Here is a 16863-nt window from a genome sequence, read left to right as displayed (position 1 = left end):
GTATATAAATGGAGCTTACAAAGTAGATTTGTAAAATCCCACAATGAATATGTATATTTCTGAACTCAAATCTGTTTTCGCCAGCCCAATCATCTCCTTTCCATATCCATATTGTATTGTTGGGTTTCCATCTTAAATGTAACCAATTCTTGTGCCAACATATTCATGTACCTCTCAAAGTAGGCTTCGTTAGAGCTGCTGTACAGTACACTTCAGCCTTTGAGCTATGTTGTGCTTAGTAATGGTTACACAATTCCTCATTTTTTAAGGTTTTTCTTTCTTTAAATGAAAAGCCCTCAGAGGTTTTACTGTTAATGAAAAATTTTGAAACTTACACTTGGCAGACAGCCTCACTTGGATGTCACTGTTTCTAGGTTTTAGAGACATCATTGCTGTAATAATATCTCTGCTGAATTTCAGAATAATCATTTGTTATTGTCCCCAGATGTTTTTTGTTCAACTGAACTAATTTGTGTCTATGTATTAGTTGTTATCAATCAAATATATCTTTTTTATACATATCAGTGTAAATATGCATATATTTATTTTGTTTGGAAAATATCTCTGTCCCAGACTTCTTAAATATTGTCCCTCCTCATTTCTAAATATTTCCCAGTGAAAGTCTGATCAATATATGTTAGGATGTCACACATAACTTATAGTCTTAAACTCTTAATTTTCATTACATTTACCTATGTATGTGTGGGTGCACACATGGCACAGCTTTACATGTGCAAGTTATAGGACAGCTTAATGGAGTTAGTTATTTCTTCATAACAAGTGGATTCTCAGTATTTGGTATGCAATTGAACAAAGCTTCTAGTACCAAGACTGCATTGCATGTAATAGAGTTGTTGGCCAAAAGAGTCCCATAAAAATCCCTAAAGAACTCATGGCATTGTCAAGACAATGGATTTCTCTCCAACCACTGACCATAAGGACCCCATTGTTGAAGGCAACATAACTCATTAAACAAAGATAAGTCAAGATTGTGTCTATATAGAACATTCATGCCTATTTGTTAGTGGTTTTGGTATAGAAAGGTATTCTGTATCCTACCAAAAGATAAGCATAACCAACAAACCAACCACAAATCATTTGATCTACAATATGATTTTTCTTCAACATATGCTAGGCTAATGGTGGCACAAAGCTTGTGGGGGTAGCCACAAATGTCTGACTTGACTTAATACCCACTCCACAAGCCGGAATCCATTCCTGACACTGCTTAAGGTGACCAAGAACTAGAGACTAGATTGCACAGGGATATAAGGTAAAACCAAATACTACTGATCTAAACAAAAAGTGAAAAAATGACTCTGAGTGACTCTAATGATCTTCTGCTACACTCATAGATTGTTGCCTCACCCAACCATCATCAGAGAAGATTCCTCCTGCATCAGATAGGAAGATGGAAAGAACGCAGAATGCCATGATCAGAAATGAGAGAAAGAGAGAGAGAGAGAGAGAGTTCTCAGAACACATAACTCTAGATGCGATGTCTCTATTGAATCCTTTCCTTCAGAGTTCAAGAAACCTCCCAGAAGAGAAAAAAAGAGTGTATGACCCAGAGGGGATTAACGATATAAGGATAATAAGGAGCTCTTAACTAACTGAACAAATTTCATGTAAACCACAGACACTGAAGCAGCAAGCCCAAGACTGACAAGATTCTGTACTGATCCACTACACACGTGTGTGTGTGTGTGTGTGTGTGTGTGTGTGTGTGTGTGTGTGTGTGTGCATATATGTGTGTGTAATACATAATATAGCATTAAATATCGTATTCCAAATCCATGCCCTTTGTTATCTTATGTTTAAGTTCAGTTTTCTAGTTATACACAAAACTTCCATTTACAATGAATAAAAATGTTAAGTACAACATTTATTCTTCAGATCTTTGTAATAGACCTCTTTGGTAGTTCTTTTCCATTATTATATATCATTAACATAATTTTTATAGTTTACCTTTATATCCTTGTATCAATTGAGATGTTCTTTCCATTCTTTAAAAAATAAATACAAAACATAAAAACTGTGCTTGCATCTTGATGTTCTCAAATTCTTAACAATCCCAATAGAGACTGAATGAAACAATTGACACAGTCAAGCATGTGTGTTTAATTTATTATGAAGCAAAAAGTGTTTCTATAATTATTTTTCTGTAAAATAAGTTGCCTCAAAGTATTATAGAAAAGTGTTTATAATTTTAACAATTCCTTAGGTCGTCTGGACAGATGTTCTGATGTAGGTCAGCATTGATTGTACCCATTATTACAGCCATCTCTGAATGGATCTCATAAGCAGTTCCTGTCCTTTTGTGCTCCTTCACTCCTAGCTTCCCTTAAAATTTCAATTTCCTTGTTTTTTTTGTTTTTGTTTTTTTTTTTTTTTTATCTTGTTGCCACAAACTATCTCAACACCTATTATTTGTGGCTTTGATACTCTATATTGATAAGGTATTTCTCAGATAAATGGTTCTCACCTCACTGACTGGTGCCTAGCCTCGTCTTACTTTGCCTTGACAACATCTGGTCAATATGCATTCTCTTATTACTCTTACTGAATGTTTTTCTCTTATCCTCTCCTTTCCTGTATCCAGCTAAGATTTTTGGTTGATCTTACCTCTTCAAGTTGATATATGCTGTTAGATGTATTTGACTCAGAATGAATACATTTCTAGAAAAATGTCCTAAATCTTAATTGAACCAAACAAATGAACAATATGCTTCTCTCTAAGAATTCCTACCTCTCCTCTTCTGTGACTTCTGTAGGGGGGATAAAGAACAAGGGTAAACGTAGATGACCAGGAATTTGACCTCCTATAGAATGCTTGCTTAAACAAAGTAGAATATTTTGCCCTGTGTTTATATTATCTTAGTTGATGCTCACAAAAGAACAAGCTAGACATTTGTTTCTTTACTTCAAATATGAAAAATATGTAAAAGTTAAATACTTTTCCTCGAGAGATTGTACATTAGTAAATGGCAAGATGCAATTATATGTCAGATTTTATTACTCTTAGTTATGGTGTTTGCATTGTACCATGTATTTGTTTTACCTAGACATACTAAAGCTTGTGAGATATTTTATAAGATGAAGGCAACAAAACCCTGAAGTAATACTCCAAGATTGATGTAAAAATAATAAGTAGGCTGAATAAAATATAGGAAGAATTGAAAGGGTCTTAACAATCTAATAATTAAATACTGAACAATTCTCTGTAACAACATTCTAAGGATGAATCTAAAGATTCTAGAATCCCGGACTATAATCACAACTCATTAATTACAAAGAACACTAAATTTACGTATTCCCTAATAAGAAATATTTGAACAAAGAGGACTTTAATACTTTCAAACTGGTAATATTTCTAAGAAATTACTCTCTATATGAAATAGATGCCATATATTCTTTGTAGATACTTTCACTACTTTCATGTTATTTGAAGTACACAACAGAACGTATCCTTTCTTTAGACTCAAAGAACAAATCAAATAACACAATTTTAAATTTTCTCAAGTTGAAAATATTCCTATTATAAAGCATTGAATGCTAATGACATGTTTTCATTCTCTGGAACCACATGTGCTATTTTAAGAAATGTGTCTATAAAGAAAGAAAGAACGCGAGTTTGAGAGTTACTTATGAGATTTTGTCTTTGAAGAAAAACAGATTTGAAAGTTCTTAATGGAGAAACAGCTCTCAAAATTAAACAATTTTATTATTTTCCAATGCAAACTTATTTGTGCATCTATTTTTAAATACAATCAGCTCAATGTGAATAATATTGCCTGTATGTATGTTTTTGGTGAAACCATTGGATATTAGGTAACAAACTGGTGGCTTCTTCTTTGGGTAAGATTATTTCTCTCAGTCTCAGCGCATGCTAGTTGTCTGCAGCTTTGTTTTCATAGCGTTTTTTTTTTTTTTGTGTGTGTGTATATTATGTGTGTGTGTGTGTCGTCGTCATTGTCATCGTCATCGTCGTCATTCTCGTCGTAATTGTTGCTGTTGTAGAACTGAGGCCTCCTAGTCTTTACTTTGTCCATGCTAGCATATCTGTTGTCATCTTTCTTCACGTTATAACTGTTCTTATAATTGGGCAGTCATGTGGGTAAGATTTTTAAGGCTGGAATTCTGATGTTATTAAGAAACATATACCCACATCAATCTTCCTGATATAGTGCTTTGTGGATTTTATCCAACCCTTCCTCCCACATTGATCCCTGAGCCTTAATTATGTGAACTTTACTGTAGATGTATCAATTGGCACTGTGCTCCACAACTAGGAATTTAGATGGCGTGTTATTTTCTTTAATGGTCTCTGTCTGTTGCAAAGAGAAGGTTACTTGATGAGGGTTGAGGACTACACTTATCTGTGGGTATAAGGAAAAAATTTAGGATGTATCTAGCTACATTATGCTGATTTAGTAAGCTGGTGTTTGTATTTTCTCATTCAAGTTCTGTGTAGTTAGCTAGGATTCCAGTGTTAGGCATCATTCCTATCTCTTATAGTGGGTCCTAAATCCAATTTAGGCTGTGTTTTACCTCCAATGAAAGTGTGCCACTACTGCACTGTTGGAGTTACTGTGCTTTACTGGTCCTTGTTGTCGGTCATGGACATCAGAGCTGGGTAAGACTTCTGATTGCTTCCCTCCTTTGGAAGGTTGCATGGCTCTTTCTGATAGTATAAGCTGTTTCTATTTTTAAAATTTTATTTTATTAATTTATTCATATTACATCTCAATGGTTATCCCCACCCTTGTATCCTCCCATTGCTCCCTCCCTCCCATTTTCCCCTTACTCCCCTCCCCTATGACTGTTCCTGAGGGGGACCTCCTCCCCCTGTATATGCTCATAGGGTATCAAGTCTCTTCTTGGTAGCCTGCTATCCTTCCTCTGAGTGCCACCACGCCTCCCCATCCAGGGGACGTGGTCAAATATGAGGCACCAGAGTTCGTGGGAAAGTCAGACCCCACTTTCCACTCAACTGTGGAGAATGTCCTGTCCATTGGCTAGATCTGGATAGGGGTTTGAAGTTTATGGCCTGTTTCTTAGAGAGAAGGTTTTCCTGTAGTTCAAGCTGAGTGGTCTCTGTGTCCTATGTTTAAGTTCATGGTAACTTCAGAAGAAGAGACTTAGCTTCCATCTCTGTGGTAGGAGTGTCACCAAGGTCAACCCTGATCAACAACTCAAAAGAGATCTTCTCAGCCTAGTGTTGGAGTAATTAGGTGGTGTTGGGCTATTGGAAGAAATAGTGTCAGTCCAGATAATTTTAAGGCTTATTTAAATTATATATGAATATTTATACACTGACTCTCCTGTATTGCAGCTTTTTAGGTAGATACTGTTAGTGTGATTTCTATGTCTTTTTCAGACATTCTTATAACCTTTTATTTGTCTGTATTGGTCTCCCTTCCTCCTTTTAATAAGAACTCCCTCATTTTTTTCCATCCCCTCAATCAGTAGTTTTATTTATTAATTTATTCAATAAGAATTTCTCTATAAGTAACTTTTGATTGTATTTTAAAGTATAGAATGTGTAATATTAGCTAATGTTTTATTTTATTAATAATAACACAAAGCATCAGGTGTTTCCATAAGATCACATTATCTATGAGGCAGAAGTCTTATTTATAAATAAGGATGTTATTATTTGCAATGAATGTGACATTTTAATTCTAATGATTGACTCCGAAAATAGTTATTAGAACATGATTGGCACCTGAAGGATTGACACTGAGTTCATAATGACCCTGTAGACTTAGTACACCCAACTTCAGCTCTGAAGCAGGAAATATGCTGTAAAATCAATGAAGCAAAAATACAAAAACAAATTACAGCACATACATATTAATATGAATGTCTTTTTTTTGAGTTATAAAATACATTTATGCTGCAATTATATTCTAATCAAACATAAGTGTAATTGTGTGAACTGGAGACTGGACAATTCAGTTGCAATTTCTGACAGAAGATATCATTTTAAATGACCCAAAGTGCTAATCATTGTTTTTAGATTTCTAAAGTGGACATTTAGATCTCTGACTAAAGCATATACTCAATTTTAGAAACATATAGCTAATCCATTTTTGCAATTAGCAATGTGTTTTTATGACTGTTTTCTTGAGGTCTTTTTTTTACCTCCTAATCACATGTAGCCCAGGCTGGCATTAAACATAAGATAATCCTCCTGCCTAGATTGCCTCAGTGCAAAAAATAGTAACCTTGTGCCACTTCACAGAGCTGTTTCTTGACATTCTCAATTCATGTAGATATAGCTGAGATCCTAGAGTACAAAGGAGGTCTACCTAATTAGAATAGCAACATTTTTGCAGTGATAGCAGAAGAGTATTTTGTAATTTTGTTTAGGGCGGGGAATTCTATTCTTCTCCAATTTAATAGATTCTAGATCCCTCTGAGGGAAATATACCAATTAAAGTATCATTTTACAGAACGTATGCTTTAATTTAAGAAGGTAAAAAATGAATTACAGTGTTTTCAGAAGAAAAACTACAATTTGTTTTGGAAACTGTTCTTGACAATATAAAGATGCCTCACAATAAAATGCCTTTGATAATACCGATGAAACAACAATGCAAACACTTATTTTCATCAAAAACACACAGATCAATTTTCCAGTACACATATGCTTGGTCCACTGACAATTCAAATAGAAAAATCTGCTTAGGTTTATTCTAAGTTGGAGAATTACAAATGCTATTGTGACATCATGCATGCAACATCATTTACTGACAATGCTTTCAGATTTAGATAGTTTGCTCAATTATGTATAAATAAATGAATACGTAATCCAATCTAATCATGGAACTTAGAAATGAATTACATTTGTCTGTGAAGTATATTCATTTATATTTATTACATATATTTTTCTTAGGATATTTTACTCAGAAAAATGTATATAGAGTATACACTTCTGTTTGTTGTTCATAAACTCTATTATGGTTTATATAGCTTTAGTAAAAAACAACAAACATACACATAATAGATGCATATATCAAAAGCAATGGTAATTATAAAACTCATGGAAAAAAAGCATAGAATCTGGTGTCTTCTGAAATTTTGATAGTCCATAAAATCTACTGAACCGTGGGAGTTCACAAAATCCCCACACATTTAATTAACATGGCTTAAGAACTCATGTAGTTAATATATTCATGTTTTAAAGCACTTACCACACCTAGGCATAATTCTGGCAATTAGCATATTCTGAACAAAATCTCAATTGTGCGAAGGTCAGTTTATTGGGCAGTATATTAGGAGTATTCAGCAAAAGAATAAATAAGCATAAATTCCTTCAAGTATATTTGATATCTTCTATATATTGGGCAACAATATTTTACATCCTTTGCATATATCCCTTTCATAACAGTTATTTAATATAGTTGCTGTGTTTTGTATTATATTATATGTTTTCTTCTTTTCTGAATCATTTTAGCTTCAGCTCATATTACTTAGCCACTTGATGTTAATATTATACAATACAAAATTATATTAGCACAGTGTCTTTTTTTTCTCATCTCAGTCAGTGTATACAAATGAATGTTAGGTTATTTATGGCAACTATGATGGTTAAATGTAACTATTCAATGTGAAATTTGGATGCACAATTTTCTCAGGAACATGCTGAATATATAGCAAAACAAAATCAGTAGAGATTTTTTGTCTCTTTTGCATCTTATTCAACAACTATATACACACTCAGTTGAATTTTCAAGGACTAAAATATGCATTTTATGTTTTTAGAGTATCTGTAGATGTTAAAATGTAGACTTTGATTTGACCTCATTTTCCTGAAATGATGAAAACTATACTTTAATGTATTGGATATATAAATTAAAGCCTACCCTGAACCTTAGACAAGGCCTTTATTAATAATAAGGGACTTTAGAAATATAGGTAAGAGTTCTTGAAATGAAATAATGCAGGATTTGAGGTCCATCTTAAATATAAGGGCTGGCATAATAATAAGAAAAATCAGATACAGACTTGGAACAGAAATAAAGATAGAACATCATATGAAATTTGATAAAGTATTTGTTGTTCATTTATAAAACAAATCAAAAGTCAAGAACTGCAAGTCAATAGAAGTTAGGAGAAAACCATGGGACAGTTTCTCTCTCTGCTTCTCTCAAGGGAACAAACACTGCCAGGACATTGATTTCAAATGCCTGATCTCCTCACCTGTGAGAAAATAAATCTGTGCTTTTTTAACCATCAGTACTGTGGTAATTTATGAAATCCACACTAGGAAACAAATACATCTACTCACAGCTTAGATTATCTAAATGCAATGCAAACATCCAAGACAGCATTTTCAAGGAATAAATGGATGCCTTCAACACACAGCAGGAAGGCATGCTTTCAGAATCTCATCAACACCAGAAGTGCTGCTTCCAGATAACAATTTCCATCTTTTTTGTTTGTTTTTCTTATTTTTATTGAACATATAAGTCTACTGTCTTTTAAATATATATGCCTAATCAGAACATCAGAGAAAGGTCTTTTAAAAATAAGCATACTCAATGTATACATATTTATATAAACATACACATACATGTATTGTGTGCCTTAATTTAAAACAGTCTTATTCCTAAGATAATTTCCAGTAAAGGATATTTAAAATGTAAAAATAAATAAATAAATAAATAAATAATAATAATGTAAAAATAAATAATAAAAAATTAATTAAAAAATTAAATAATATTAAATATCATAGAGGTGTACACAATAAGTTCCGAATGTTTTTGTAATGATATAGTGACACTTATCATATGTAAAATTGTTTTAAATTATTTTTATAGACAAATATTTAATCTAATACTTCATTTAACTGGTGACATAACTAATATGGCAATTTAGTTCTGAGTAACAACATTAAAGTGTGTGGTTCTTATGGTTAACATGAACTTTGATTACCCTTCCTTCAATGACACAGTCTCAACTAAGATTCCAACGAACACTAGATAACACTGCATTCAGCATAGTTGTACCAAAATCATGCTAGTTTTATTCTTGTATTAATTCTAGTTGCAACAAAGAACATCTTAGTAAAATAATGTAACATATGTATATCTAATACCACTTTGCCTAGGCAGAAAGTTCCAATGAAGAGATTCAAGAAAATGTCATTCACTTCCGCTCCGAGTTCAGTTGACAGTAGGATTCACTTTACACATCAGTTTCCGAGATGAATGGAAAGTAAACACTTTAAAAATCTACATTATATACAGGACTAGTGAAAGTCTGAGAAGATGCAGAACATATATTTTTACGCACATTTAGGAAAGACTGAGATGATAATAATGTACTGATAGCTTTGAGCTATGTTTGCAGAGCGTTGAGCAAGGTTATTTCTACCATCAGATACATATTTCACTTTACTGGGTGAAAATGATATAATTTAAATAGCATGTCTTAAGAATGTGTAGCTTCAAATGACAAGGTTGCAGGGGAAGAAATTAGGAAAGCCACACCCTTCAGACTAGCCACAAGCAATATAAAATATCTAGGAGTCACTCTAACTAAGCAAGTGAAGGACTTGTTTGAAAAAAAATTCAAAACTCTGAAGAAAGAGATTGAAGATGACCTGAGAAGATGGAATGATCTTCCTTGCTCATGGATCAGGAGAATTAACATAGTAAAAATGGCCATCCTACCAAAAGCAATCTACAGATTCAATGCAATCCCTATCAAAATACCTACACAATTTTTTAAGACATTGAAAGTTCAATTCTCAACTTCATATGGAAAAACAAAAAACCCAGAATAGCAAAAACAATCTTTTACAATAAAAGGTGCTCTGGAGGAATCTCCATACCTGATCTCAAACTGTACTATAAAGCAATAGTACTTAAAACAGCTTGGTACTGGCACAGCAACAGGCTGGTTGATCAGTGAAATCGAATCGAAGACCCAGATATGAATCCACATACATATGGTCACTTGATTTTCGACAAAGAAGCCAAATCCATTCAATGGAAAAAGGATAGCATCTTCAACAAATGGTGCTGGTCTAACTGGAGGTCTATGTGTAAAAAAATGCAACTGGACCCATATTTGTCACCTTGCACAAAACTCAAATCCAAGTGGATTAAAGACCTCAACATAAAACCAGAGACACTAAGTCACTTAGAAGAAAAAGTGGGAAAGAGCCTGGAACATATTAGCACAGGAGACATCTTCCTGAACAGAACACCAACAGCCCAGGCCTTAAGGTCAACCATTAATAAATGGGACCTCATGAGGCTGAGAAGCTTCTGTAAGGCAGGAAACACTGTCAAGAGAACAAAGCGACAGCCTACAGACTGGGAAAAATCTTCACCAACCCTACATCTGACAAAGGTCTAATATCCAAAATATATAAAGAACTCAAGAGGCTAAACACCACCAAACCAAATAACCCAATTGTGAAATGGGGCTTGGAACTAAACAGAAAATTCTCAACAGAGGAATATCAAATGGCTGAGAAACACTTAAAGAAATGCTCAACCTCCTTAGTCATCAGGGAAATGCAAATCAAAACAACTCTAAGATTCCATCTTACACCCATCAGAATGGCTAAGATCAAAAACTCAAGCGACACCACATGCTGGCGAGGATGTGGGGAGAGAGGAACACTCCTTCATTGCTGGTGGGAATGCAAACTAGTACAGCCATTGGAAATCTATCTGGTGCTATCTCAGAAAAATGGGAATAGGGCTTCCTCAAGACCCAGCTATTCCACTCCATGGAATATACCCAGAAGATGCTCCAGCACACAATAATAAAATTTGCTTAACTATGTTCATAGCAGCCTTATTCATAATAGCCAGAACATGGAAACAGCCTAAGTGTCCCTCAGTAGAAGAGTAGATAAAGAAACTGTGGTACATATACACTATGGAATACTACTCAGTTATTAAAAGCAAGGAATTCCCTAAATTTGTGGATAAATGGATTGAGCTAGAAATTATCATAATGAGTGAGTTAACCCAGAAGCAAAAAGACTTAAATGTTATATACTCACTTATATCTGCATACTAGCCCAAGGAACATGTCCCATGAAAGCCTTCACTTACCAGGAAACTGGGACAGAGGGGAGGACATCCTATTGGGACTCTAGATGAGAGAAGTATGGGAGAATGGCAAAGTAGAAGGATCCAGAGGGTCCTAGAAACCTACAAGTAGAACATTATGATAGGCAGACTTGGGCCCAGGGGTCCCGCTCAAACTAAGGCACCAGCCAAGGACAATACAGGCAGTAAACTTTAAACCCCTACCCAGATCTAGCCAATGGTCAGAACAGTCTCCACAATTGAATGGAGAGCAGGATATGACTTTCTCACATACTTTGGTGCCTCACATTTAACCATGTCCCCTGGAGGGGGAGACCTGGTGGCACTCAGAGGAAGGACAGCAGGTTACTGAGAAGAGACTTGATACCCTATGAACATATACAGGGGGAGGTAATCCCCCTCAGGAATAGTCATAGGGAGGGGAATAAGGGGAAAAGGGGAGGGAGGGAAGAATGGGAGGACACTAGGGATGGGATAACCATTGAGACGTAACAAGAATAAATTAATAATAAAAAAATTTTTAAAAAAGAATATGTAGCTTTAAATTTCACTAATTAAGATATAGAATGAATTATTGTACCACAAATAACATTATCATAATAATGTTTATCTTAATCATTGTGGTGTAATTATCTTATGTGGTCAATGGATAATTCAAATTTTAAAAAAATCTAATGTTCACATGACTGATACTTTCTTTAAATTTAAATGAAAGGTGGTATAAACCAAAATTTAAGATGTAGAATCAAAAATTTAGCAAAAGTTAAAATTCCAAGTAGTTTTCTACAACAGTCAGCGCCAGTGGTCCCTAACTATCCCATTTGCACTCACTTCCACTCTCTAAATTCCACTTACAGTAAATTCATGGAACAGTGTGTTTCTCAGAGAAAAGTTTGTAAGCATGGAAAGTAAGAAATACTGGAAAATAAATGCTTCTACCAGTGCTCACCAATGATAAAGTTCTTGGGGTTGAAGAGGCAGAATAATGCATAATCACAAAGATCATGCTTAAATTTCCAAACCCACATTAAAAAGCTCACACGTGGTACACACCTGCAAGTTCAGCACAGAGGAAACATACATAGACAGGTAGAACACTAAAGTTTCCTGTCCAGCAAGTTAAGCCTCCTTAATGAGCTCCAGGTTAAATAAAAGACCCCATGTAAAAAATATTAAAAACAACTGAGGAAGACAGCTGATACCAAAATCTCACTTACACACACACACACACACACACACACACACACACACACACACACATATACTGAGTTAAGTTGAGACCACTTTGAATAGAGTTTACCCCAAACCTAGTGACTAACATACATTTTTTTTTTTTACAAGAAGGCTATATAGAAGAACTCAAGGTATATCATATAAAACAGAGGCAAATTGTAAAAATGGAGCTATATGTACCAAGAAACACCAAGACCCCTCAGTAATCATTGATTTATGAAGAAGCAGTGGAGGATTCTTCTCCACAGACCTTAAGAAGGTCATAGCCTGGGACATAATGTACTGGTATAATCCACCTAAGTGTGACAATATCAGTTTCAGACCTTACCTAAGGAGGATTCTAACCTGTGAGGCTCAGTAACAAATTTAACCTCATTCAGTCTATATCTGATCTTAAAATACAGGCGGTAAACTTTAAACCCCTACCCAGATCTAGCCAATGGTCAGAACAGTCTCCACACTTGAGTGGAGAGTGGGATATGTCTTTCTCATGTACTCTGGTGCCTCATATTTGACTATGTGCCCTGGAGGGGGAGACCTGGTGGCACTCAGAGGAAGGACAGCAGGTTACTGAGAAGAGACTTGATACCCTATGAGCAGTTTTCACACTTTTACAAACCACATACTTTGCAGGTGTTTAAGTGAATTGATCCAAGCAATGCATGAAAATCAGTTGAGTAAAATGATAATTTCTCCATAGTGAAAAGACACTAGGATAGAAAAGTAGAGAAATAAATTCTGGATTGAATTTCCTAACAAAGTACTCTTGTTACACATTTTCTTGTCTTTAATGGAAACTATTGTTGAACTGGGTTATGATCAGATGATACATACCAAGAGAAAATTTGGAACACTAGAGCTCAACCAATCCTGTTTTAATTGACAATATTCACCATTTTATATTTGCCTAACTTGCACCAAAATGCTAACCTTTTGAGGAATGCTTGTATAGTTCTCAAAATCTTTAAAATATATCATTTGTTTGAATGTCAAAACAAATTATAGAAGATGAGTTTGTATAATAAAAAATTTCTAGCTGGTTCTAATTGCATGCAAACTCAATGCAGGTCCTTGACAGATTGTATGATAGCCCCCAGACAATTAAGATATTTTATTGAGCCTAATGCAACTCAATGATTAAAAGAATACATTACCACTAACAACATAGTGAGAAAAAAACTATGTACAAAAGTAAGACATAGATAAGAGTAGGAATGGAGTTCATAAACAAATTAAAAATGATAAATATTGTCCAAATCTTCAGGTCTAAAAAGAGGGCTACTGTAACCCCCTGGTATCATACTGGCCTCTTTGGGCAAGAAAAATGCAATGTCCTCAAAATGGTCTCCTCTCTCCCTGTTCCCAAGTAACATGAAAAAATAGAGACAATTTAATGACTTTAACATTGAGAAACTAAAAACCAAACATTCCTCTCTCTGAACTAAATTCTGTTTTTATGGCCTAATTTGAGAGCAACTGACAAGGCTGAACTTTATCTAAGCCCATGTTTCCAGACAGTAGCAAAGGTTGCTGGGGAACCTGCCATCACATTAAAATACATTTTACTGTGTGTTTCAAGAAACAGTGAACCAAAATGAAGCACTGTGTCCTTGCACGTCACATAATACCCCTGTTCTGTTAAAAATAGAGATCAAGCAGAGGACTCCCAGATATCCTGCTTAGTTAACACATCTGGGTTTTCTGTTGTAGTGGGATCTTCCTTGTGCACTTTATTTCTGTAATGAAAGCCTGATTAAAATCCATCCTCTTAATTGTCAAGGGCATGTGTCTTTTAAAAAGTAGCCAATTACTTTTTTATTTCTGTCTTGACCCATTTTTCATTCAATATAGAGCTGTTTGGTTTTCATGAGTTCACAAACTTTATGTTTCAATTGTTTTTAATATTTATCTCTACTTTGTGATAGTTATGATGCAGGGTGTTATTTCAATGTTCTTTTTTCTGTTGTGACCTGATTTATGTCCAATAATGTGGTCAAGTTTGGAGAAAGTTCTATGAGGTGTTAAGGAGGGAGAAAGTATATTCTTTTGTGTTTGGATGGAATATTAATAGATACCTGTTAGGTTCATTTAGTTTATAATATCAGTTACCTCCATTATTTCTCCGTTTAGTTTTTGTCTAGATGACCTGTCCATGAATGCGAGTGTTGTATTGAAGTTTTCCTCTACCAGTCAATGTGTGATTTAAGCTGTAACAGTAGTTTTGGAGGTTTGTTTGCTGTTTGTTTGTTTGCTTGTTTATTTTATTTTTTTTTTTACAAAGGTTGGTCTCCTTGTTTTAGACACAGATGTTGAAAATCGAAATATAATCACAGTGAATTTTGCCTTTGATGAATATGTTGTGCCCTTTCCGTCTCTTTTGGTTAATTTTGATTTGAAGTCTTTTGTTAGATATTAAAATGGGTACATCAGCTTTCTTATAAGGCCTATTTGTTTGGAATATCTTTATTTAACCCTTTATCTTTGATGGTGAGGTGCATTTCTGTGTTCTTGGTGTTTTTGTGGGACTTCAATAGGTATAACTCTGGCTCTTTTACTTGTTCTTGGGGTTCTTTTCCTCTTCCTGGGTTGCCTTGCCTGGCCTCAATGGGAGGGCTTTTTCTTTGTCTTATTGTATGTTCTTTTGTCTTGTGTGACTGTCATCTCTTGGAAGCCTGCTCTTTTCTGAGGAGTAAGCGGAAGTACAGTGTATCTGGAGGAGAGGGTAGGGGAGGGAGAAACTAGGAAAAGTGGGGGGAGGCGAATATGTGGTTGGAATATATTATATGAGAATAGAGTCTGTTTTCAATTGTAAAAAGTGGGGCTGAGGGAAGAAAATGATCTCCCACAGGAAGTTTCTTTCCCTACACAGACTACCCAAATAAGAATTAAGAAGCCATGGCTGTTAAGAACAGAAGGCCTAGATAGACTTATCTTTAGCCAAAATAGTTTATTTTCCATGAGTTATGTTGTATGTTGTTGTTCTGCACTTAATCAGAGGTTTAATTTTTGGTAAAGCTTGGGTGAATGTCTGCTATTTTCTTTCCCTTTACCTCATGGTTTCAAAACGACTATCAAACATTAACTGTAATGTGATCCTATTAGATCTGAAGTAAGAAAAAAAGAGGAGTGTTTCTTCCAAATATGTTTCTCTTTTATCAGGACACAAATATTTTCCAAGAGGGAGGTATAAAGGCATGGCTGCAGGTGCAGTTGAGATCTCATATGTTCATCCAGAGCAAGAGGCAAAGAAAGCACATTGGGAATGGCACAATTCTTTTGAACCATCTAAGTGTGTCTCCTGTGACACAACCGCCTCCCCCACAAAGGCTGCATTAACCAATCTTTTCTGGTTTCAACAACTGTGGACCAAGTATTCAAGTGTATGAGCCTTTGGGGGCAATCTAATTTTAACCACCATTACACCTATGTTGTGGTTTCATGGACTTCTTTTGCTTAATATTTAAGGATTCTAAATTCTTCTCAACTTTGAAGATTTTTAAATTTGCTTTTCTGGTAATATACATCATCATTTTAGAGTGAGATGTCTAATTTGGCTTGGTTTGCATTTCTCTGAATAGTGACTTTTTATACTTATTTATATACCCAGTAGTACTCTGTGTCCACTTGAAAAAATTGTCTAGTTTTTGACATATGTTTTTATTAAGTTACTTTTATTATGTTAAGTATAGGCATTCTATATACATACATTTACATATTATCCCTTAATATATGTGAAGTCTGCCGTTCCACTTTGTTGACTTCTCTCTCCTCTGTAGAATTCTATTAGTGTGAAATAGTCTCATATAGATATATTTGCTTTTGTTTCAATGCTTTTGACATAATAAGTTCAAAAATATCAAATATCAATAAGACCAAAGTCCTAAAGCTCTTCTCCTATGTCCACTTAGTAGTTAAAAACTTCTTTGATCTTTGTAGATGCTACACTGTAAAAGTAGTCCAATTTCATTATCTTTATATGGTCATTTAAATCTTAGCTACATGACATGTATCAGCTATGATTCATGTATTAGGTGACTTAACAGGTAAATTATTGCCCCTTTCTTGGACTCTTTTCACAATATTATATTTAATGAGTACTAATTTTCTAATAAGAATTTTATTTAGAAAAGTATTTTAAGGTAATAATCCCACTTTCAATTTTCATATGGAACAATTACTATCTTAGTGTTATTTTATTATTCATCTATAAACTTTTCTGGTATCTGGTAATATTAATAAAAATTAATTGTAAAAGGCATGGCTCAGTTTTAAAAATTTATTACTATACAGTTTTTACTTGACTTTTCAAGTTGAGTCCTATATCAAGTCAAATGTTAGGGAAACATCTATCGTTTTTATAAGAGATCCAATCTAAAGATAGGCACTTGAATCCCAAAAAGCTGAAGCTGTTTTCCTTTTATAAAATTCTCAGATTATATTGTTTTTGTTTGTTTGTTTGTTTTGTTTTGTTTTCGAGACAGAGTTTCTCTATGTAAACTTGGCTGTCCTAGACTCACTTTGCAGAGCAAGTTGGCTTCAAACTCACAGT

The sequence above is a fragment of the Acomys russatus genome, chromosome 2 (assembly GCF_903995435.1).
Source record: "Acomys russatus chromosome 2, mAcoRus1.1, whole genome shotgun sequence".
NCBI classification, from domain to species: Eukaryota; Metazoa; Chordata; class Mammalia; order Rodentia; family Muridae; genus Acomys; species Acomys russatus.
This window is presented reverse-complemented; position numbering follows the sequence as displayed.